We start from the raw sequence: 26017 nt of genomic DNA on the forward strand, positions 1-26017 counted from the left end.
ACATTAGTATGATAAAATTGCCACAATTGATGAAACAGTATTAACATATCATTTAGTAAAATCAATACTTTATTCCAATTTCCATAATTTTTACCTTATGTCTTTATTCTGTTCTGGGATCCAACCCAGAATACTACATTGCACTTACACATAAAGTTTCCTTAGGCTTTTTTTTGGCTGTGATAGCATGTTTCCTTGTTTTTGATTACCTTAAAAGTTTTGTGGAGTACTAGTCAGGCAATTTGTTGAATATTCCTCATTTGGGATTTGTCTGATGTTTCTTTTGACAGACATAATATCAATATGTCTGTCACTCTTGAGCTTAACCTGATCACCTGGTTTAGGCAGTGTCAGGTGTCTCCTCTATAGTTACTCTCTTTTCCTTCTATTGATATTGTATTCTTTGAAGAGTTACTGTGCACAGCACTACTCAAAGAGTGGGAAGTTATATTCTACTTCCTTGAGGGTAAAGTAGTGATTTTTCTATTACCCCATTTATTTACTCAATTATTGTACACACACGCACACATGAATACATGGATATTAATTTTATACGTTGGACTATAATCCAATATGTTTTCATTCTGTTCATTAAATTAATTCATCTCTGGCCACTGGAAGCTCCTTCAGATATCTTGTCCCTTTGATTTAGTCATTATGTTTTGGGGGTTTTTCCTCCTACTTCCTGGCACTACTAAATGCTCCAGACTCATCTTGTATACTTTGTGTATTTTCTATTTGTGTCCTAAATACAGCCTAGTTCCTAAAAACCCCTGGTCCCTTTTATTGGAAAATGTTATTAGAAATCAAGATCTGGCTGCTAGATGTGCTTGTTGCTACTGGGATGACATTGCTTCAAGGCTTTCTAAGGTGACAGAAAGAAAATATATATGTATATAAAAACCAGTGTAGATACACATATTTATAAGTACTTTTATTTTTTAATATTTAAAATCATTTTTATTTTTCAAATACAATTGACATAAAATATTAGCTTCTTGTGTGCACCCCAGTGAAATTACATAACTTACTAAGTGGTCATTCTAATAAATCTCACACCCAACTAACATCATACATGGTTATTCAACATTTATTGACTATATTCCCTAGGCTGTGCCTTACATCCCTGTGGCTATTCTGTAACTACTAATTTTTACTTCGTAATTTCTTCACCTCTTTCACCCACCCCTCAACTCCCCTTCCATTTGGCAACCATTAAATATTCTCTGTATCTATAACTCTGGTTTCAGTCTGCTTGTTCATTTATTTTGTTTTTTAGAGTCAATTATTGGTAGATATGTATTCATTGTCATTTACTGTTCACATTTTTATCTTCTTCCTCCTCATCATCTACTTCTTAAAGAAGACCCTTTAACATTTCTTGTAATACTGATTTGGTGGTGTTGAACCCCTTTAGCTTTTTCTTTTTCCTTTTTTTATTTTTTTATTTTTCTGAAGTGAGAAGTGGGGAGTCAGAGAGACTGACTCCCATATGCGACTGACAAGGATCCACCTGGCATGCCTACTAGGGGGCAATGCTTTGCCCATCTAGGTCAGTGCTCCGTTGCAACCGGAGCCATTCTAGCACCTGAGGTGGAGGCATGGGGTCATCCTCAGCACCTGGGCCAACTTTGCTCCAACAGAGCCTTGGCTGCAGGAGAGGAAGAGAGAGATTGAGAGAAAGGAGAAGGGAGAGGGAGGAAAGCAGATGGGTGCTTCTCCTGTGTGCCCTGACTAGGAATCAAACCCAGAACATCCACACGCTAGGCCAACACTCTCTAACACTGAGCCAACCAGGCAAGACCTAGCTTTTTCTTATCTGGAAGAATCCTTATATGTCCTTTGATTCTAAATGATAGCTTTGCTGGGTAAAGTAATATTGATTGTAGGTTCTTGCTTTTTATCACTTTGTATATTTCTTGCCAATCCTTTCTGGCCTGCAAAGTTTCTGTTAAGAAATCAGCTGACAACCTTACGGGAGCTTTCTTGTAGGTAACCAACTGCTTTTCTCTTGCTGCTTTTAAGGTTCCCTCTTTGTCTTTAGACTTTGCATTTAAATATGATGAATATTGGCCCTGCCCAGTGACTCAGTGGCTAGAGTGTCAACCTGATGTATGGATGTCCCAGGTTTAATTCCACATCAGGGCACACAGGAGAAATGACAAACTGCTTCTCTCTCCTCCCTCTCCCCTTCTCTGCCTTTTCCCCTCCTCCAGACAGTGGCTCAATTGGTTCATGCATGTCCCTGGGTGCTGAGGATAGCTCCATTGGAGTACATCAGCCTCAGGCATTAAAAATAACTTGGTACTTAGCATTGGCCCCAGATGCGGTGGTTGGAGAGCATGCAGGAGTCTTCCTTACTATCTTCCCTCCTCTCACCTAAAAAAAAAAAGTGTCTTTGTGTGGTCTTCTTTGGGCTCATTATGTGTGAAACTCTGTACTTTCTGGGCTTCTATATCTATTTCCTTCATCAGATCAGGGAAATTTTCTGTCATTTTTTTTTTCAAATAGGTTTTCAAATTCTTGCTCTCTCTCTTCTCCTTCCAGCACCACTAACACAAATGTTGGTACACTTGAAGATATCTCAGAGGCTCCTTACACTATCTTCATTTTCTTTATTCTTTTTTCTTCTCACTGTTCTGATTGGGTGTTTTTTGCTTCCTTATATTTCAAATCACTGATTTGATTCTTGGTGTCATCAACTCTACTGTTGATTCCCTCTAAATCAGTGGCCCCCAATCCCCGGGCCGCGGACTGTTATCGGTCTGTGGGCCATTTGGTACTGGTACGCAAAGAATAAATAACTTACATTATTTCCATTTTACTTATATTTAAGTCTGAACGATGTTTTATTTTTTAAAAATGACCAGATTCCCTCTGTTACATCCATCTAAGACTCACTCGTGACGCTTGTCTTGGTCACATGATACATTTATTCGGCCCACCTTAAAGGCCGGTCCATGAAAATATTTTCTGACATTAAACTGGTCCATGGCCCAAAAAAAATTGGGACCACTGCTCTAAATTATTCTTTATTTCAGTTAGTGTAAACTTCATTTCTGATTGGTCCTTTTTTATGCTGTTGAGGTTCTTAGTAAATTCATTGAGCATCCTTATAACCAGTGTTTTAAACTCTGCACCTAATAGTTGCTTGTCTCCATTCTGTTTAGCTCTTTTTCTGGAGTTGTGTCCTGTTCTTTCATTTAGGACATGTTTCTTTGTTTCCTCATTTTGGCAGCCTCCCTGTGTTTGATTCTATATATTAGATAGAGCTGCTATGTCTCCCAGGCTTGGTAGAGTGACCTAATGTAGTAAGTTTTCTGTAAGGTCCAGTAGCACAGCCTCCCTGATCACCCAAGCTGGGCAGTCGAGGTGCATCCCCCATGTTGGTTGTGTACACCCTCCTCTTGTAGTTGATTGTCATTGGCACATCAATAGGAGGAATTTATCCTCAGGCTGATCAATTGCAAGGATTAGCTGTGGTTACAAACCTCTGACCACCATGGAGGGTCAGATATGCAGGGTGTGAGAACAGTCCATTCCTTGTCTCCCTGTAGCTTCTTTAATTCACTAATTGTAGGACATCCATTCAGCCAGACTTTAGGTCATTCTGAATGATGGTTATTCTATAATTGTAATTTTGCTATTATTTAAAAGTATTTTTCCCTGGCCGGTTGGCTCAGTGGTAGAGCGTCGGCCTAGCGTGCAGAGGACCCAGGTTCGATTCCCGGCCAGGGCACACAGGAAAAGCACCCATTTGCTTCTCCACCCCTCCGCCACACTTTCCTCTCTGTCTCTCTCTTCCCCTCCCACAGCCAAGGCTCCTTTGGAGCAAAGATGGCCCGGGCACTGGGGATGGCTCTGTGGCCTCTGCCTCAGGCGCTAGAGTGGCTCTGGTCGCAACATGGCAACGCCCAGGATGGGCAGAGCATCACCCCCTGGTGGGCAGAGTGTTGCCCCATGGTGGGTGTGCCGGGTGGATCCCGGTCGAGCGCATGCGGGAGTCTGTCTGACTGTCTCTCCCTGTTTCCAGCTTCAGAAGAATGAAAAAGAAAAAAAAAAAAAAAGTATTTTCATATGAAACCATCTGTGTCAATGTTAACCTAAACATGAGTTCATAGTGATGGGCCAACTCTAATCCATTAAAACACAGATTATTCTAGCCTTTTCCTCTTGTACATTCTTTGAGATTTTTATCATAGACAATCATGTGAAATAACAAGTTTTATTTCTTGCTTTCCAATGTGTATTATTTTTATATATTTCTTTTGTATTGTGCTAGCTAGAACTTCTATTAAGATATTGAATAGGAGTGGTGACAAAGAACATCTGTGCCTTGTTTCTAATTTTAGGGAGGAAGCATCCAGCCTCTTACTAATACAGCTGATGTAGAATGTTTTTGTAGTTGTTCTTTATGAAGTTGAAAACATTATCTTCTTTATTCTTAGTTCACTGAAAATTTTTTTTTAAATCATGGACAGTCATAAAATTCTTTCAGATGCTTTTTTGATATTGTTTAATATGATCATATGATTTTTCTTTATCCTATTTATATAATAGATTACATTAATTTATTTTTGAATGTTGGCTCATCCTTACAAATATGAAAATAATTCCATTTGGTTGTTGTGTTTAGTTCTTTAAAAAATTTATTGGATTCAATTTGCTAATATTTTATTGTGAATTTTGCATTTAAGTTTATATGACTTACTGTCTTTAGTTTTCTTTCTTGTAATATTTTTATCTGGTTTTGTTGTTAGGGCAATGTAGGCCTTATACAATGAGTTAGGAAGTCTTCCTTCTGCTTTTATTTTAAAAGAAATTATGGAGAATCAATGTTATCTCTTAAAAGTTTTGTAGAACTTACCAGAACAACCAATTTGGCTTAGTAATTTTCTTTTTGAAAGTTTGTTAATTATTGACACAACAAACCATTTACCTATCCTACCATTTTATACCTCCAGTGGGTTCCCAACACAGATGAGGAAATCTTCACTGTGTTTCTCTGGATGAGCCCATTACTCCAGCCTTGCCTCCCTTTCCTTGTTTGTACCTCCCAGCCACATGAGAATTGTCTCCTTGGACTTCCAGCTTCAACTCCAACATGTAAAAAGCCAAGAAGTCATAATTCCTATCCTTATAATAAGTAAAACCTGGAAAAACTAAAAATTACCTCTCTTGGGACCATCAGAGAACTGAGGTTGCCTGGCAAACTAAGATGCTGAAGGCTGGAGTAATATGTAACCCAGGCTTGGAAATCATTTTAACTTACACTTGAGTGCTTGAATTGTTAGAAAACTCAGGGAGAGGCCCTGGCCATTTGGCTCAGTGGTAGAGCGTCGGCCTGGCGTGCGGGGGACCCGGGTTCGATTCCTGGCCAGGGCACATAGGAGAAGCGCCCATTTGCTTCTCCACCCCCCCCTCCTTCCTCTCTGTCTCTCTCTTCCCCTCCCGCAGCCAAGGCTCCATTAGAGCAAAGATGGCCCGGGCGCTGGGGATGGCTCCTTGGCCTCTGCCCCAGGCGCTAGAGTGGCTCTGGTCACAGCAGAGCGACGCCCCGGAGGGGCAGAGCATCGCCCCCTGGTGGGCAGAGCGTCGCCCCTGGTGGGCGTGCCGGGTGGATCCTGGTCGGGCGCATGCGGGAGTCTGTCTGACTGTCTCTCCCCATTTCCAGCTTCAGAAAAATAAAAAAAAATAAAAATAAAAAAAAAAAAGAAAACTCAGGGAGACCAAAAGCTTTTTTTTTTTTTTTTTTTTTTTTGCTTATAAAAGGAATTAAAATCTTCTACTATACATATAAAAACTTTTTGACTCTGTATTAAGAATTAGGTCTTTAACTTTCTTTTTCCTATATTTCATAACAGCTTTCAAAATGATCTCCCTGCCTCCAGGCTTGCTTCCTGCACTCTATCCTCCACACACCTTTATCAAGGTTATCCAATGTAACCTTGATAAAACCTAGATTTGATCAGGTTAATAATTCTTATATTCCAAAATCCCTTCTTGGTTCATAAATTCTTTCCTTAGCATGGCGGCAAATATCCTTCACCTTCTTTTATTGTCAGACCCATCCCGGTCAGGCCTCTTTGCCCACAGATCTCATTCTTGAATGTGCTCCAGCACACTGCATTTCTCACGATCCTGATCCCTCGGAACTTTTTCTCTTGCTCTTCCTTCTGTCTTATACGCTCCTTTCTTAACTTTCATCCTGGCAGTTTCCAACTCCTCTGTCAAATCTAGTTAGAATGTCACCTTCCCTGTGAATCTTTTCTTGACTCATCCAGACAGAATTAATCACATTTTTGTGTTCCCATACCTTAGAGTGAACAGATGGAAGTGAACATTTTGGAACCAGAAAGATCTCATTTCTATCCTGGTCCCCTGCTTACTGTGACTTTGAGCCAAACACTTAAAGTCTTTGAGCCTCATATTTCTCATCTACAAAGTGGGTATAATATCAATATATCAGGGTTGTTGTAATGATCCTGATCATGTGTACAAAATGCTTAGCATAGGTTTTGGCTACATAGTAAAAACCCAAAGAAAAGTATCCTATCTTCTCATTTATAATAAACTGACTGATATTATATATCACTGCACACCTGCTTATCTACTAGATTATGAGTCATTAAAGGCAGGCCTATAATATTCATATTTTTATCCATGGCACCGAGGAACAGAATCTGACTCAAACATGGTGCCAGCTTATTGCTTGCATTGGATAAAATGACTTCCTGAGTGTTGCTGGTAAATGTACCACTATAACACAACTGTTGATTCATGTGTATAAAATCATGTACATACTTCAAATCATGTGTATACTTTAATATCAATATACGGTACTAAAATGGTCTTCTTTATAGCTTTGTATATAATAATCTCTGAAATACCAACAGGATAGGAAATATTCCTTTCACCCAAAAGTATGAAATTAATATGATATTATAAGACTTTAAAAAATAATATATAACTTCACCTCTCACCTATGTTTCTAACAACATGGCTACTGAAGATAGCTTGGGGCAAAATTGCATTGAAACTCCTGAATTATACAATTCATTTAGCTCAATTGCTATTTATTTATTTATTTACTTACTTACTTAAAAGAGACCGGGAGAGAGAGATAGGGACATCAAGCTGCTTCTGTATGTACCCTGACCAGGGAATCGAAACGGCAACCTCTACAACACCGAGGTGACGCTCCAACCAACCAAAATTCAATGTGCTATTTAAGTATGTGCATTGATAAAGCAGTGTGGAAAAGAACAACACAAAAAGCTTTTTTTTCTAGTTAAATGAAATAAACAAAGACATGTGCCCTGTTGGAATAACAACTAAACAAAAAGCATTAAATGCACTTAAGATAGCTGAATTGCAGGAGTATGTGTAATGTGATTATATAAGTCTTACCAGACTGTGCCTGCGCCTCCACATCTCAGGGGAAGTACTATTCCTCTGCCACCAGTGCCATCCTTTTGGTTGTGTCACTACCCAGCTACAGCTCTTCCCTGGTTGCACATTTCAGGCCCATAGCATCTAGTCCAGACTAGAGCCTGATACAAAGGACTTGGAGCAGCCAAACCACAATAAGAGCTAGTCCAAGAAGTTCTTCTTTTTTCTTCTGAATTCAACACAGAAAATACAACAACGAAACATGAAACAGTGTTCCAATCTAGTCATGCCTGGTATATTAGTCAACATTCTTTTATTATTTGAAAAATAATTAATTTCTTCAAAGTGCCAGGCATTCTTTTATTCAAGGAAATTTATTGAATACGTACTAGCACTATAATAGGTGTTAGAGATAGACTGGGGAACAATAGGGTTGGCTTGCAGAGGGTTTATTATGTAGCAAATTTGGGGTGTGGTAGGCAAGTGGCCAAACTTTAAGAGAAAGCATATCAAATTTTAAAAGAAACATAGGACCAAAATTTCCTGTTGGTGAGATTCTTTCCAGAATAGATCTAATTCTGCATGCATACCTCACTTGTTTCCTCTTTTGTGTTAAAACCAGTGCTGGCTTCCTCCGGTTTCTCTTTCCTTCAGGTGTCTCTCCAGATGTGGCAAGTTTGGGGACCATTAGTTTGCTTTGTAACTCATACCTTGCTCCAAGTTACTCGAACTGTCCATTAACTATCATGAGCTGACTCAAAGGATACTCTTATGAACAGGAAGAGTTCTCTTTCTTCTCCCTCAATATAGACTCTTGGTCCTTGGTACGAGACCTTTGATCATAGTGGTCTTCTTCAGACTAAATATTGTTTTCCTTAAACAGCACTGGACTTCAGGTACCTGAACCTTCAAAGTTAAAATATGTTTCCTAATGATATCTTCTATGGCTATTTTTGTGAAAACTTAAATGGATTTGCGTCACCTAAAATGTTGCAATCTTAAAATGAATTTAGAAAGAGTGGTTAATAAATCCCATTTTGTGGCAGAAGAAAGTCAAAACAATTCTTATGTTTATTCCATGTCATTGTAGTTATTTTACAAAATATGGAAACATTTATTTGTTAATGGTTAAGCTAGAAAGGGTAGGAAAATAAAATGTAGTCTGGAACTAGGGTGAGAAGTTTGGGTGAAATCCATGCATTAACTAGTTAGTATCAATGGAATATTTTACAGAATTGGTCATAAGCGGTTTCTCCATTTCTGGAGAGGTCAATGATGGAGCTGGAGAGTGGGAAGAGTTTGAGAAAATGGATAAGCTGATTCCTTGCCACAGGAGAGTGCAGATCCCTTGACCAAGACCTCATTAATTGGCAACTGGTCTGCTTGGGATTGGAACAGGCTCTCATCAAGTGAGGCAGACCATCATAGATGAGCCATCTGCTCCATCTCCTCAGCAATGGCACTTGTTCAGTCCTTACCTTAGAACCTGCTCTTCTTGATGAGATAAACAATATGCTTGAAGCACCAGAGATGCTGTGCAGCTTAGCAGAGAAATGATGTTTTATGAAGTGTCATCCTGTGCAGCCATCTGGAGAGAATCACATTTTACCACCCCTGGAGACTTCTCCATTTGTCCCAGAGTTCTAATCCCATCCATTGAAAACTGTCAATGTTTTCCTTGGTTTAAAGACAGCATACTTCACTGCCCTTTTCTTACGTGGAGAAAGGTTTTGCCATTGTGTAGTGATTCGTGGATAAAAGTCAGAGTAACTGAGTATGAAGCATTTAATGGAAATATGACATATAAAATGATAATGGCTCAAACCTTAACAAGAATTCATTGAAAACCTGGTTCCTTCCTCCTGTAAACTAATTAAAACTGAACTACCCCACCACAAATTGGCTGGAAATTGAGTCAGTATAGATAAAAAATTTGTGAAAGATTTTACTTGTGTTAGTCAATAACATATAATTTAGAATATTTTAAAGTTCCAATTTATTGAAAATAGTGTAATGAGACAAATACGGTATATTTAACACTAAATGAATACATTGTGTCATTTAAATTCACATCTGTTTATATTTATTTTAAAAACATTTTCTCACATATCCAAAAATATCATTAATATATCTAACAAAATTAACCATAACTCCCTAAGAATATCCAGCCCAAATTAGAATTTCTTTCTCTCTTCTCTTCCACTCTCCTTTCCTGTCTCTCTGTCAAAATCAATAAAAACATAATTAATTAACTTTAAAAATATATAGTATTTTTTTCTTTTTTTGTTACAGAGACAGAGAGAGGAACAGATAGGGACAGAGAGGAAAGGAGAGAGATGAGAAGCATTAATTCTTCATTGTGGCACCTTAGTTGCTCAGCAATTGCTTTCTCATATGTGCCTTGACTGGGGGGCTACAGCAGACTGAGTGACCCCTTGCTCAAGCCAGCAATCTTGGGTTCAAGCTGGTGAGCCTTGTTCAAACCAGATGAACCTGTGCTCAAGCTAGCAACCTCAGGGTTTCGATCCTGGGTACTCCGAGTCCCAGTCCGATGTTCTATCCACTGGGCCACTGCCTGGTCAGGCAAAAAATATATAGTTTTAAAACAAGAGAGATGAAATCATTTTATATTAATATTTCTAATTCAACTTTAAGATAATAGGGTTTTGGCCCTGGCCAGTTGGCTCAGTGGTAGAGTGTTGGCCTGGCGTGCAGGAGTCCCGGGTTTGATTCCCAGCCAGGGCACACAGGAGAAGTGCCCATCTGCTTCTCCATCCCTCCCCCTCTCCTTCCTCTCTGTCTCTCTCTTCCCCTCCCACAGCCGAGGCTCCATTGGAGCAAAGATTGCCCGGGCGCTGGGGATGGCTCTGTGGCCTCTGCCTCAGGCGCTAGAATGGCTCTGGATGCAACAGAGAGACGCCCCAGAGGGGCAGAACATCACCCCCTGGTGGGCATGCCGGGTGGATCCCGGTCAGGCGCATGTGGGAGTCTGTCTGACTGCCTCCCTGTTTCCAACTTCGGAAAAATGAAAAGAAAAAAAAAAAGATAATAGGGTTTTTCACTTAAATTTTTGAACTTCTTTTCTCTCAAACCGAGAACCTTTGTTCTAACATTAACACAATCTGTTATTCAATCTATCCTACAACACCCTATGATTGTTTTAAAATAGAAATATTAATTTTAGTACTGAAATTAAGTCAACAGAATATAGTTTAAGATTTCCATTGCCCTAATTATGAATGAGAAGTGAGCATTATTTAAACACACACATACACACACAGATTCTTTCTTCATATCTCTTGCCAATTTTTGTATCGGATACTTGATCATTGCTTATCAATTATGATTGCTCTAAATATAGGGATATCAAAACTCTAAGTTAACATTTTTCTCATTTTACCATTTATTAATTTTTAAGTGAACAGAACATCAATATTTTACTTCTTTATTGTAAAACAAAAGACAAAGCTTAGAACTGGCTCACGTGCCCTTTCTCTTCTCATCTCCACCCAGTTTCAACATATTTGCATCTCTTAATAACCAGCAGTGTATTAGATTTTTCAGTTGGGCTCAATAGATTCAAACCTCAGCACAATCTTCTTTGTAGTTTTAACCTCTTCCTAGAAAACTGACTTAGTTTGCTCACCATAAACACTGTGCTTCTGTCGTAATGCATCTTTTCCTGGGCCACACTGAATCCTTGCCTTTCTTGTACTGTGTCAATTTTTGGGATTGGTGTTTGCCACATTCTTTGTAGAAAGTCCAGGTATTAGGATCATTCACCACATTTGTGGGAGCTCTATCAGCATGAAAAGAACATTTATTTTATTTACTCTGTATATGTTTTTACAATGCAAAATTTTATTTTTAACTTTTAGATAGTCAGATTTATTAAGTTGTCCTTGCATTATGCTTCTAGATTTTAAATCAGAGAAAAATTTTATCTACCCCTAGCTTATAAATGAACCTGTCCATGTTTTTTCCTACTATGTGGTTTCTTATTCTGATTCACTTGATATTCACACAGGTATACAGTGTGAAGAACAGCTTTAGTTTGATCTTTTCTTATATGGTTCCATAGTTGGCAAACCTGTTGATTAAAAAATATTTTAGACCTCTGTTTCTGGATGGAATGGACTAGCTTTTATCTTGATAATACAAAAATAGGAACAGTAGAATAAATAAAAATGATAATAATAATAGGCCCTGGCTGGTTGGCTCAGTGGTAGAGTGTCGGCCTGGCGTGCAGGAATCCCGGGTTTGATTCCCAGCCAGGGCACACAGGAGAAGCGCCCATCTGCTTCTCCACTGCTCCCCCTCTCCTTCCTCTCTGTCTCTCTCTTCCCCTCCCGCAACCAAGGCTCCATTGGAGCAAAGATGGCCCAGGCGCTGGGGATGGCTCTGTGGCCTCTGCCTCAGGCGCTAGAATGGTTCTGGTTGTAATAGAGGAATGCCCCAGATGGGCAGAGCATCGCCCCCTGGTGGGCATGCCGGGTGGATCCCAGTTGGGCGGATGTGGGAGTCTGTCTGACTGCCTCCCTGTTTCCAACTTCAGAAAAATACAAAAAAAAAAAGATAATAATAATAATAATACAAAATGAATTGTTTGTCGGTATTGCTGAGTGGACCTGTAGGTATATTCTTCAGGACTTGAAGGGCCCAGTTACTGGAAAGCAGAGAGATGTATTGAAATTAACCAAATATCTTCTCCTTCTGTCCTTACCTTTGAGGAATTTGGTGATATATGTATAAGTAAGTGCCCGTGGCTGAGATGCTGAGAAGCTAAATGTAAAGGAGACTAAAAGACTGAGAAGATCTTGAGTTCACAATTTAATGAGTTTTGAAAATGTACCCTGTCTTGTAACTAACACTCAAACAAGAAAAAGAGTATTTCACCACCCTAGAAAATTCCTCTCTGCTCCTTTCCAGTCAATACTCTGAAGAAGCAGCTACTGTTAGGGTTTCTTTCACCATAGTTTAGTTTTGCCTGTTTTTGCCCTTTTTATAATGGAATTATATAACATGTATTCATTCATGTCTTTATTACTTTATTAAACATAATGATTCAGATATTCATTCATAGTATCTGTTTTGGACTTTGACTGTTTACTTCTGGGGGATGGAGCTCTACCCTAAACTATAATTCAAGTACTTGGTCATTGGCTATTTTGTAGCCCTGCCTCATTTATTTACCTTCCCTCTGGGTTAGACTTCTCTGTTCTTTGTGCCTCCACTTGGCCTTGTGTAGACAACCATGACACCATAGTCTTTGAAGGTAGATACTATGACCTAACCATCCTTTATCTCCAAGTTTAGCACAATTTATATTCCATGGTAGATAGCCAGTATATAAAAGACTTGACTAGAATTCTGCTTTCAATGGATTGATCACTTCTCCACAGTTGGTTCCCTTTGGACTACCCCTCCTCTCTTGCCTTGAATAAACCTTTAAATGTGTTGCTTTGGTTTGATATACTAGGTCAGTATTGTAAGTTGAAATTCAAGCACTGAGTCAGTTAAGATAAATTAAAAATGCAAAGTGACTAGCATATTACTTGGCATGAATTGGTTGCTTAATAAAGTGAGGAGAAAGAAATAGGGAATTTATGCTCAGTCCTCTTGGACCAATTATTGAGGGCCAGAGAGATTCCATTATTTCCTGTAGCCAAGCCTGGTCAAACTATAAAACTATTCTTATTGTTTCAAAATTACAGTAAATTTGTTTTCCTTTACTGGTGTTTGCCATTTTTTTTTTGAAAGTCATGCTACTTTATATATTCTATTTCTCCATCAGAAAGTAAGTACCTTGCAGCAAGGAACTATGTTTTCTAGTACTTTTTTCACTTGCTAGGAGCCAAGTGTTGTAGACACTGGACACCAAAATATGTAGAGAAAGGGTGTGAATGAATGCAGAACAGAATAATGAATAGATCTAATCCCTTAGGTGCTTGATAGCATACAATGCCTTTTAAAAGCTTATAATAACTGTCACTCTTGATAGCACAGCAAAAGAACAAAAAGATAAAAATCAAACAGAACATCTGGATGAAAAGTGAGAGGAATCAACAGAAGAGAAACTTAGCCATAATATTGTTCTATCACTGTGAAATCCAAACTCAAGGGAAAAGTTTAGAAACTGTGATAGGCTCTACTTACAAGGAACTTAGTTTTCTAAGCAAATGGATTCAGCAATTGGAATTTTTGTTCCTTATTTTCCTCTGGGAGTATGTAGATGAGAGTTAATTAATGTAGTAAAATTTTGCAGTATCTTTGAAAATTGTAACTTGTTAAAGACCTAAATTGTACTATATCTGTGTAATTTGGGTGATGATATGAGAATGGGTAAAGAAGAACCAGCTCTGCCAGATCTGTTCCTTTTGAGGGTTCAAGCCTCAGATTTAAGATTATATAACTAGAGAAATACATGGAGGATGACAGACACTACAAATTTATGAGATGATTATCAGCCTAAGTGCATATCTTTGTGCATAAACCTCACCTGTCAGGCTAGTAGGGAAACTTTCAAATATGCATACTCAAGTTGCAGTCCACAGTCTCTAAATCTTCATCCACTTCATTATCTTTTTTTCTTTTTCTAAGTGAGAAGAGGGGAGATAATGAGACAGACTTCAGTATGCACCCCAACTGGGATCCACCCAGTCACCCTATCTGGGGCCAATTCTAGAATGAACCCAGCTATTTTTAGTACCTGAGGCTGATGCACTCAGACCAACCAAGCTATCCTCAGTGCTGAGGGCCACACTTGAACCAACTGAGCCACTGGCTGTGAAAGAGGAAGAGGGAGAGAAGGAAGAAAGAAAGAGGGAAAGCAGATGATCACTTCTCTTGTGTGCCCTTACTGGGAATCGAAACTGAGACATCCATATGCCTGGCTGACACGCTATCCACTGAGCCACTGACTTACCTCTCATAGTATTATAAGTCATCCATCCAAGTGACTATTGCTGATTAATAAACCAACCCAAACTTAATAATGAAATTCAACTATTTTATAATGCTTCCAAATTCTGTAGGTCAGAAATGCAGAGAAGATACTACAACTACAGGGGATGGCTTGTGTCTGTTAGGATCCATGGGAGTCCGAAAAGACCAGAGTAACAGGCTTTATTGAAAGGAAGGAAGGAAGGATCCCTGCCAGGCACTTCTCCCGGGGAGAAGAGCGCCAGTACAAGCTAGGGGGACGATTTATAGGGTAAAAGGAGAGTCTTGAGCAAGTGGGTGTTGAATCAAAAGTCCTGGTATGTCCGGAATGCTCCTCCTTGGGGGGCTTGCCAGTTTCTTGGTCCGGAGCTGCAAGGTCTGCAGAGCAGAAGGCTGCAGCAGCCTGGGGCTCGAGACCAGCAGCAGGAGCTGGTGTTTTCAGTTCCTCTTTGGAGGATGAGGAGAATTGGGCTGGAGTTGCAATCCACAGTCTCCAGAAGATGAGAGCCCAGCAGCAAGGAGTACTTGCTATGTTCCTGATAGGTCTGTGATTTTGGGATATAGGGGTGGACACCATCATGCTCTCCAGAGCAGAGATGGAAATACTTACTGCCATTGCCATGTGCTCCTCCTTGGGATGGAGCTGCCAGAACGGCAGAAATGAGGGGGGTGGCTGATGCCCCGTGTGCATGGACTGATTTCCTGGACTACGACGGGAGTGGACACTGGCTCCTTTGTTGGGTGGACTTACGGATTTTGGACAATGTGAAATACCCTGATGGGGGTGGGGGGCGGCTTTGCTGGAAGCACTCCCCTGCCCTGGGAAGCTTTTCCCATGGCTAGAAAGAAGGCTGAGGATATTTTGCGCTTTGGGCTAAGTGCTCAGAGACTGGTGAAATGTACCTTTGTAATTGTTGAAACTGATAGATACGTGAATTTACCAGGAATTCCAAACTGCCCTCTTGATGTTCCACTTATCTGGACTATCAGCCCTGAGAATGGATGTTCCACCCTTACTGGACTATCACCCCTGAGGCAGAGGAATTCCAAGAAGCTGGCAAGCCCCCCAAGGAGGAGCATTCTGGACATACCAGAACTTTTGATTCAACACCCACTTGCTCGAGACTCTCCTTTTACCCTATGAATTCATCCCCCTAGCTTGTACCAGTGCTCTTCTCCCCGGGAGAAGTGCCTGGCAAGGTTCCTTTCTTCCTTTCAACAAAGCCTGTTACTCTGGTCTTTTCGGACTCCCATAGATTCCAACATTTGGTACCGAAACCCAGGACAAGGTACTGGTTGCCTGGACGATCCCTCTTTGCTGTCCAAACAAAGCCTGGACAAGCAATTGTAGGTCAATTGGCCAGTGATCTGTCCCTGTCCTGAACCCTTGCCGAACCAGAAGGTAAGGAGTTTCTCCCTTTCCTCTCTCGGCTGGCTTTAATTCGACCCATAAGTCTCTAACCCATCATTGGGCATCTTTCTCCGGTCAGCCTCACATTTTGAAGGGTTTGCCATTTTTCTGTCCCAGGACAGCACAGTCTAAAAGTCTAAGCATTTAGCCAAATCCCTCCACATTCTCTTTGAGCTCCTTCTTAGGTGGTGATGACCCCTAAGCAGGATGACTCCATATTCCCAGGAAAGTTTTCTCCTTTGAGATTGTGATTGGAGGCAGGGACACCCTCTCTAGATCACTAACTTCCTCATTGACTCTTCAGAGTCAAACCTATCTGACCAAACCCTGTTGGGCTGTCTTCTACTCATTTTCTTTTGCCATACTGCCTGGCCACAATATAAACTAGACAATGACTCCCATTGGTCTGAAAATACAACATTTGAGTACAATATTCTGAGAGACTTTGACTTTTGCCACCGGACTGGGAAAGCTTCTGAAATTCCTTATGTGCAGACTTCCTTCTACCCCTGTCCTTAATTACTGTACCACTTGTTCTACACACAGGCTGTTTTTTGGCCAGAGAAACCTCATCTAAAACCTTCGCTCCTAATCTTTCCTTCTCCGTGGACTCCAACTCTCTTCCCCTCCTGCCTGACCCCGGGGGCACCCCTCTCTCAGGACCCCTCACTTGTCCCTCTGCAAATCTCTTTTGCTTGAGTCTCTTTCCTCCAGAAAGCCCCCTCTCCTCTCTTCGCTAAATCCTGTTTCTCATTCACCTGCAAATACCATTCTCTCTTTCTCCTCCCCTGCTGGCCAGGGGCCTCTCCCTTCTCCACTGTGTTCTTCATCCCCTCCCCCCTCCTTAAAAGCTGTGGTTCCAGCTCCGGTGCCTGTCTCTCTTCTTCGACCCCTCCCCACTAGCTTTAGCTGTATTTTACCCATTTCCCTCTCCCCACCAACTTCTGCTACAGCTATGCCCTTCTCCCCTCTCTTCAGAGCTCTAACACTTTAACCTCCTCCTCCTCCTCCTCCTGCAGATTCTGACCTTCCTTCTTTCCATCCAGCTGTTCACACTGTCCATCCATCTGCTTTCTCTCTTCCTCCCCTCTATGCTGGGAACTCCCTGCCATCTTGAAAAACTTAAATAAACAGTATTGTATTTTAAGCTATGTGAGTAAGTAATCCGTCTTGTCTCTTTGTTTGTCAAAAAATATCTCTAATTTATTTTTAATTGAAACAAGTAAAGCATGCTCATTTAAATTCCTTAATTCATAATGTGTATCTGAAGTCTTTGTTTAATGTGTAACTATGTCTGTTTCTAAGGCCTTAAACTAATAATTACCCATCTCTTAAACCAGGCTTACTCATCCCCATGGACTCTCCCTGCAAAACCCCCATCCTTTCTGTTCAAAAACCTTCAGGGGCTTATCGCCTCGTACAAGACTTACACCTAATCAGTGAGGCAGTAATTCCCCTCCATCCAGTAGTCACTAATCTCTACAAGTTACTGTCACACTGTCCCTCAAACACCACTCACTTCATGGTCCTAGACCTCAAGAATGCTTTCTTTACCATTCCTCTACACCCTGACTTTTACTTTCTGTTTGCCTTTACCCAGACACTAATGCAGCCCAGCAATTTACGTGGACTGTCTTACCCCAGGGGTTCAGAAACAGCCCACCCCTATTTGGGCAGGCACTAGCTCAGGATTTAGCAGCATGCAATCTAAAAACTAGTACTCTCTTACAATATGTAGATGACCTACTCCTCTGCAGCCCCTCCCTGCCTGCCTCAAGGAGACACACCTCCACTCTTTATAACTTCCTTGCTATGAAGGGATATTGTGTCTTCTCTGCTAAGGCTCAATTTCACTCTTAGTCCATAGTCTATATGGGCATCACCTTAACCCCCACCACCTGAGGTCTCACACTAGATTGAACTCAAACCCTTTGCAGTCTCCAACCACCTACCACTGCAGATCAAATCCTTTCTTTCCTAGGTCTAATAGGCTTCTTTAGACACTGGATTCCCAATTTTGCTCTTTTAGTCAAGCCCCTCAGTGAGATCTTCTGAGCATGGCTTTTAAGGTCTATAATGGCCAAGGAAGTAACAGAAAAGGCAAATAAGGCCCAAAAGAAGTCAGGAAATACTAGCTTTTGGCATATACTCTTAAAGGCTCCAGCACCCTAAAGGGCTTCATAGGATTCCATCAGGGCCCTGCTACAGAGTGGAAAGAAAGGTCATTGAACTGAAGCCTGCCAGGCTTCCTGACCCCACCAGTTGACGTCTCTGCTGTGGAAAGAGGGACACGAAAAGGTGAGCTACCCCCTTGCTCCATGGAGGGAGGGTTCAGTCTCTTCTAGCCCTGCTCCAGCTACCTGTGACCTGACCTTGCCCAGCATGCTGGGAATTGCCACTGAAGACCCAAGGACATCCTTCAAGAGCCTAAGGCAGGCATCCCCAAACTACGGCCTGCGGGCCACATGCAGCCCCCTGAGGCCATTTATCCGGCCCCCCACCGCACTTCTGGAAGGGCCACCTCTTTCATTGGTGGTCAGTGAGAGGAGCACTGTATGTGGCGGCCCTCCAACGGTCTGAGGAACAGTGAACTGGCCCTCTGTGTAAAAAGTTTGGGGACCTCTGGCCTAAGGTATTTCTTCCAAGTAGCAGATAAAGTAATCTCATTTCTTGTAAACACAAGGGCCATCCACTATGCCTTGCCTGAATATTTAAGTTTTATTTATCCCTCAAAGATCACTACTGTGGGTATTGACAGTCTGGTTTTGTTACTTTATTTAATGTATAGCATCTCCTTTATTTCTCTTGTCTCAATGCCCCATGCCTATTGTAGGCTGGGACCTGCTGCTGATTCCAGCTAGAAGCAATGGTCACTAGGCCTTAAACTGTAACTGCAAAGTGTAGAAATGTAACCACCCTTTCCCTAAGTACTTGCAGGATTTACAGGTTACTCAGCAAACTGTTCAAAGACTGTCCAAGAGGCGCTTCCAGCATTACATCACCCAAGGACTAACTTTCATGTGGACAGGTTCACACACCGTGAGCCTGACAACTCCCACTGCTGCTAAGGGCAACTCTTTCCTCCACCCTGACCATCTGGAGCTTCAGAAACAAAGAAATGAAACTGACCCCTTGTCCTTCTATTCTCTATTCACCTTTCAACCTGCCTCAACCAATCAGGGGCTTTCTACTCGTGTGGGATCAACACCTATATGTGTCACCCTACTAATTGGACAGAAACCTGTACCCTAATCTATCTCACCTCAAATATCAACCTAATCCCACCCCATGAGCCTCTTCCAGTTCCTAGTACACTGCCCGTCAATCTAAGGACCAAATGAGCTGTACAGGTAATCCCTCTTCTTGTTGCTTTAGGAATCTCTATAAAAATAGGTCTAGGGGCAGGGGGACTAGCCACTGCCCTGTCTTATTCCCACTCTCTCTCTCTCTCTCTCTCTCTGAAGCCCAGTGAATTCGTAAAAAACAAACCAAGTCATGAAATCAGTGGTTTCACACAAACTGGGTGTCTTGACTATTGCTTTTCATGGATCCATACACTCTCCTACTTATTTTTCTAACTTTTGGGCTCTGCCTCTTATGTTTGTTCACTAGTTCTTACAGGACCGCATGCAGACCTTTGCCAATCAGAAAAGTGGAAAAATCTATCTAACCCTACACATCAACCCTGAAACCTGCCCTCATGAAACAAAAATACCCTACTCCAAACAATGGTGGAAAAACCTCTTGTTCTTGATGCTAGCACCAATTATAGAACCAACCCTAATTTTATACCTAAATTTAATGTTTGCCTCTTTCTTAATCAAGTTCCTACAGGCCCAAATGAGAGAAATCTCTAGGATTACCTACAATCAAATGCTCCTACACTCCTATTCCCCAATACCCCAAGGAGAACTTCACGAGGGAAATATCAAGTAGGTAGGGATGACAGCAGAAAGAAGTCGCCCCTCAGTCCGAGAAGTTCTCTCCTGAATGTTCTCCATACCCCCTTCCTTTTAAACCACACATACTCAGTCCTTCTAAAACTTACACCAACAGGTTCCCTGTCTCTAAAAATCTTCACATGTCCTCCCATTTGAGAGGAACCAGACCAGCATGTCTCATGAGGCTCATCCAGGAGACCATGTATCACCATGTCACCCTGTTCTATCAGCACTCACAGCAAGCAACTAACAATTATTACCTCGCAAATTTTTTTTTTTTACTTCCTCACTCAGGTTTTTGAAAACATCGCTTTGTTCAGACCTCACATTTCGGAAATTGATGACCTCCTTAACTGGATGGGGAACTTGGCTTGGCAAGGTTCCCTTCTTGAGTTCTCTCCAAAAGAAGCAATAATTTTCCAATTTTTTCTCCTCTTTCTCCTCGTCATCCCTCACCATATATTATAAAATTAATAACTGCCTTTCTTTTATATGTAACCACAGAGTTGAGAAATGACAGATACGTGAATTCCAAACTGCCCTCTTGATGTTCTGCTTATCTGTCAGACCTCACCCTTACTGGACTATTGCCCCAGAGACAGAAGAATTCCAAGAAGCTCGCAAGCCACCCAAGGAGGAGCATTCCAGATATACCAGGACTTTTGATTCAACGCCCACTTGCTCAAGACTTTCCTTTTACCCTATAAATGCATCCCCCTAGCTTGTACTGCTGCTCTTCTCCTCGGAGAAGTGCCCGATGGGTTCCTTTCTTCCTTCTAATAAAGCCTGTTACTCTGGTCTTTTCAGACTCCCATGGATTCCAACAGTGTCTGCTTTACAATATCTCAGGCTTCGTATCACTAGGTTGTGGGTATAGTGGGGAGAGACATCTGGAAGCTTTATTACTTGCATGTCCAATATCTGGGCTGGGGTGGCCCAATCTGATCTTGGCCAAGAATGCTTCTTCAGCTTCTTTCAGTGTTATGGTTATGTTCTGAGAGGGTGAGTCTTGAGACAAAGCATTTCAAGAAAACCCGTCAGCAGTTCGATGGTCCTGAACCCCACAAGTCTCACATTTTCACTTCTGCCGTATTCTATCCTCAGAGCAGCCATAAGAACCTTAAAATTCTAAGGGAGAGAGAGGACATAGAACCCTCCTTGATGGCAAAAGTGTCAAAAAAAATCAGCAGCCATAAAAAAGAAAAAATAATGATCACAACCATACATTTAAAAATAAATTTTAAAAACTAATTTTTTTATTAAGCAACACTTCCCTAATTTGCTTAAAGGAAAGGTTATACATTTGTTTCTGGCCCTTTGGCTATTAACAGTAATAAGACCTGGCCACTAGGGTTCTGGGTTAGATCCTGACAATGAGGCATTTGCATGATATTTGGAAACTGGAAGAGAGGTCATGTTTATTACCTGGCAATGGCGAGCAGATTACAAATCTCTGCTTCAGAGCTACAGTCAGCCGACTTCATTAGTGGCAATTCCCTTAAATGTCTACAGCTTCCTCATTTCCTAAAACCTGGCAGCCTTTTCCCCTGCCGTTTCCCTCAGCCCTTTCTTCAGTTCTGTAAGCACTAATTCCCTGTAGCAAGTTTCTTCTTACTGAAATGCCTTTTCCTGTTTCCACAACTGACCCTTTAAACTATATAATTCATTTGCATATTTATGTTTATATTGAATTAGGGAATTCTTTCACAGATAGTTTCTAATGGTGAGACAAACTCCTTTTGGGGATTGGCAAAAATTACCTTTATTAACAGTAATAGCTAATTTTACTTAATTAATTTATATTAAAGGTCTCTGAAAAAATTAAAATAATTAGAAAAATTATTTTTGCAATCAAATTCTTAATTTGCATTTGATATAAATTTTAAGAAGAATGAAAATAAGGAAGAGAAGAAAGACTATTCTGACAATATCCCATTTGGGGATAAAATAACATAAATATAAGGTAAGCCTGAATAATTGAATAAACTGCTAGGAGATATGATCTATACTGAACAAGCAATAATACCTGTAGAATTCTGGTGTCTTAAAATACATTTGAAATAGCAAAGATGAAAACATGTTCTAATTTAGCCTATTTTGTCTTTTTTTTTTTTTTTTTTTTTTTTTTTTTTTTTTTTGGTGTTCTCTTCCAGTTAGGTTTTTATCAGAGTGTCTGTCTACATTGCACTCATGAACATAAATATCTGTGACACTGCTCATTTATGGAACAGAAAGTGGTAATAAGATAGTTCATGTATTTAGTCATTAAATAAATATTCAATATAATATAATATGCAAGAATACTACTAAGTATATAAAATAACACTGTCTTTGCTCCTAAAGATAATATTATTATTCCAGTAATTTCAAAGAAAATAAGAATAGTTTTTAAAAAGATTATAGTCAAGCTTGAATATAGAGATTGGGGCAATACAAAAGATAATTTGGGGCAAATTTCCAGGAATTTTGACTACCTGTAGGAAGTTCCAAGAAATAACAATTATTCTTGATCCTTTCGATGCCAAGACTCCCCCACAGAGTCAGACTGTTGAAAATTTTTTCACTTGGAGTTTGCTAGGCAAATGTCCCTTTGCTAGTTGAGTCTGTTTGAACTAAATTTGGAAAATTTGCTTTGGTAAATATTATGCCTTGAATGCTTTGCACTCTGGTGTCAGCTTATAGATAAATCTGAACCCAGAGCCTAGAAAGCACACGTGTGTATGTTTATGTGTGTACATGAGTGATACCTGTTATTGTGTTGGATATATTGCATCACCCTATTCACTGGTGAGAAAATAGGGTTATTATTGGATTGTGGGTCACCTAGACCACTTGGATGCACTTTGCTGTTTGATCATGTTCATAATCTTTGCTCATTATCCTGCTAATTAATGTTTTTAATCACTGAGGGAATTGAACAAAGCTTGTTAAAGGATGGGAATATTCCAAATTCATGCTTGTGGATTGGTGGAATATTTGTCATATAGGATAATATTAACAAACAAATTCCTGGAGAAAACTGTCTCCAATGATATTCTGTCATGTATTCTGGATAAAATATTATTAGCATACATGTTCAAGGAGCTTAGAGACTTATACAGAGAGACATGTGATAGAAGCAAATGAACATGATGATGAGTTACAATAGTTCTGATAGTCTCTATAAAGTAAATTCAGGGCAAAAAGCAGGGACTACAGTGGCTATAGTTTCAGGAAAGCATGAAGTAGAGGAGGTGACACAAAAAATTTCTTTGAAAAATGAGTAAATTTTTAGGGTGAAAGGAGGGAAAGGGATTGTCCTCAGAGGAAACAGCATGAGCACAGATACAGGGCCATTTGGAAACAGAGGTTACTTGTTGGAGATGAATAGGTTGAGTAAGTGGGCTCTGGGACAAGTTCTAGTGAAAAGAGGGGCCAGAGAAAGGAAAAGGCCAGATGTGGAAGCACTTGTCTGCTGTCTCAGAGTTTCATTTTGTGTAAAATGGGGACTCAGACAGAATTTGAATTATCGTATTGCAAGGCCTACATCGCATTTTAGAAAAGATCGCTTTGGCTGCATAACAGAGAATGCATTAGAAGTCTCTTGAGGGACAACTTGAGAGAACTTTAATATAGTTTATACAATAGCAGCAAAAATGTCTTCTTGAAAGCTGAATGTGGGTGGGGCTACCTTTAAGGACTTTCTAATACTTTTCACCTTTCATTGTGGGGGTGGGTGGGCGGAGATATGTATCTACAGAGAAAATGAATCAAATGTGCAAAATCTGTAGCTATTTCTCTCTACACCTAGGTTCACAATTGAGGTGCCTATCCCTGCCTCTTTCTACACAGAGCAGACTAGTGTGATAAGAACAGGGAGGAGGTAGGAGAAGGAAGTATTTATAAGAAGTCAAGACAAATAGTTAAACATGAATTATGTAAGCACAACAACCCCCAATTTGATGATTCTTAAAAGACAACAAAGGGTTACAATGGTTAGGGACTAAAGGTTACCAGAAGATGCTATGTGGAAAGAGATCAATAAATGAAGTTGAATCAAAAAAAATCTACAGCTAAGAGAGAAAATATAAGGATGCCTGCTGAGGTAGGTCAGTCTAACTTAATTGGTAATGCCTTGAAGAGAAATAATTTTCAAGCAAAACTCTGGAAGGACAGGAGATTTGAGAAAAAAGAAGAGATAATTAGAAATATGCTTACTAGCAGGAAACACTGCATTGACTTCCCCTTAATAAATTGTTAATGGCTTCCTCAGAAGAGTTTTTACTTTAAAATTTGGAGGAAATACTAGACTTTGTGAAGAAACCAAAAACTTTGACAAGGTATCAAACTACTGGCAAAGTATAGCAACTCAGGACTTACCTTTAAAGGAGCCAATACCAGTCATAAACAAAGACTTCAAAGTGGAAGAATTAAGACAATTTCATTCACAAATGCCAGTGAAAGTAGTAGAAAAATTGTGTGAGTGTGTATGTGTATGTGTGTGTGAGTGTGTGTGATTTTATGGTAATTGAAATTGAAAATAAGACATAAAGATGCCAGATGCACAGTTTTAAATTAAGGAACTCCCAGGAATACAACTGAACTGAGTGTTTAACCCTGGTTACCATATACCTTTATGAGTCTCTAAAAGTCTGAGGTTAGGGCCAAAAACAATTTATGTCCAGAAACTTGAATGTTTTTATTTTTTTTAGAAGTGATCTGTTCTAGGAGGTAAACTACACAACCAGACTTATATGAGAGTGATGGGCAAATCAGGGTAATGCATACATTTATAATGAGAAATTTAGCTTCTAAACAAATTGGTATATTTGTGTCACCTGATCTGCTCAGTGTGGGAAAAGCTATGTAGGAAGGCAGCCTATAATCAGACTTCCTGGTAAACTGAAACAGGGAGAACCAGAATAAGTGGACTAATCCAAATAACTGGAGTCTTATGGGCACAATATCTTAGGGTTTTCAAGCACTACAGATGGATCTGAAACCCCAAACTAGGCTTGCTGGCTCCTGAGTGTGTGCTCTTCTCTGAATTAAGTACAGACACATTTATAAATGGCTCCCTCTGTGTTCGCCTTCTGGGCACCGTCCAGACTATATTCCTTCTAGTTCTCACAAATATTAGAAGATAGGAAATCCAAGGTCTTTTTAATGAGTTTAGTACCTGAGCGAGGCAAGAGGTAGGAGTTTCCTGGGGCTAGAGCTAAACTTTAGGAATGTAAGGATGTTACGACTTTAGCAGTTTTGACCTGAAGCAAGAATGATAAATTGACTCTCCAGGGACAACCATCAGGATGCTAGAATTGCTTAGAGCTGAGGGCAACTGGCTTGTGTAGGGTAGGCAGCTATGATGTCAGTGGTTTTCACCTGAAGCCATCGAGATTGATGTGGGGAAAAAGTCTTTTTCTGCTATAGAGTAAATGGGAAGCTTGAGGGTTAAAGGCAAATAAGAAGATGGTGTAACATCCTGAGTCCCAAAGGAAGATAAAGAAGCTCTGAGTAGGAAAGCGTCTATGAGATTTTGGTAAAGATTGCTTTTAATTGTGAGCAATTTGGACTATTTCAGGATGTTTTTATTTCCATGCATTTCCTCAATGAAGGAACAAACTCCTAGCAGGAGATGGAAAGTCAGAGGCTGAACATCTTAGGAACGACCAGTAGTCTAATCCACCCAAGACTGAAGTTCACAGAAAATTCACAGTGTTAAACTGCTCTTAACTAGTGTGGATACCCCTCTGGGCTGAGCCAGGGGGAGATAGCTGCATGAAGTGCTTGCTCATCCCTCTAAAAACTGCTTTTTTTGTTTAATATGGTCCTATGGGATTGTAAATGCTAAGCCCTGTTAGCTATCAGAGCTAGGTGGTTGGAGGACCTGTCCCTCAGATGGCAGCCACCAAAGTAGGGGTGCTAACCGTGTGGACAAGCTCCCCTCAGGGAGAAGCCAGAGAATTGGTTTGATTATTGGCGCTAGCCAGAAGGAAAATTGGAATGGATATTAAGGGTGATGTAGACATGAAATCACTCTGCCCATATTTCCACAAAGTGGGTGAGTACGTTGTTGCTTTGTATCCCCTTTTCAGAAGCTATTTTCTCCATTAAAGATTTATAGTAGATCATGGCTTCCATCACAGCAACTCATCCCCAACCCCACTCATATGGGGCACTCAGATGTGGGAGATGAGCTACAGCATCGAGGAACCAATATAAGAACCAATCAGTGGCAGATGCTTTTCAGCGCGTGTTGCAGGATGCAAAGCCTTCCTAGAACTGCAGTTCTTAAAGCTAGCACCTGAATAGCAGGTTCATAGACTATGAAAAGTATTGTGATAAAAGAAAA

The sequence above is a fragment of the Saccopteryx leptura genome, chromosome 2 (genome assembly GCF_036850995.1).
Source record: "Saccopteryx leptura isolate mSacLep1 chromosome 2, mSacLep1_pri_phased_curated, whole genome shotgun sequence".
Classification (NCBI taxonomy): domain Eukaryota; kingdom Metazoa; phylum Chordata; class Mammalia; order Chiroptera; family Emballonuridae; genus Saccopteryx; species Saccopteryx leptura.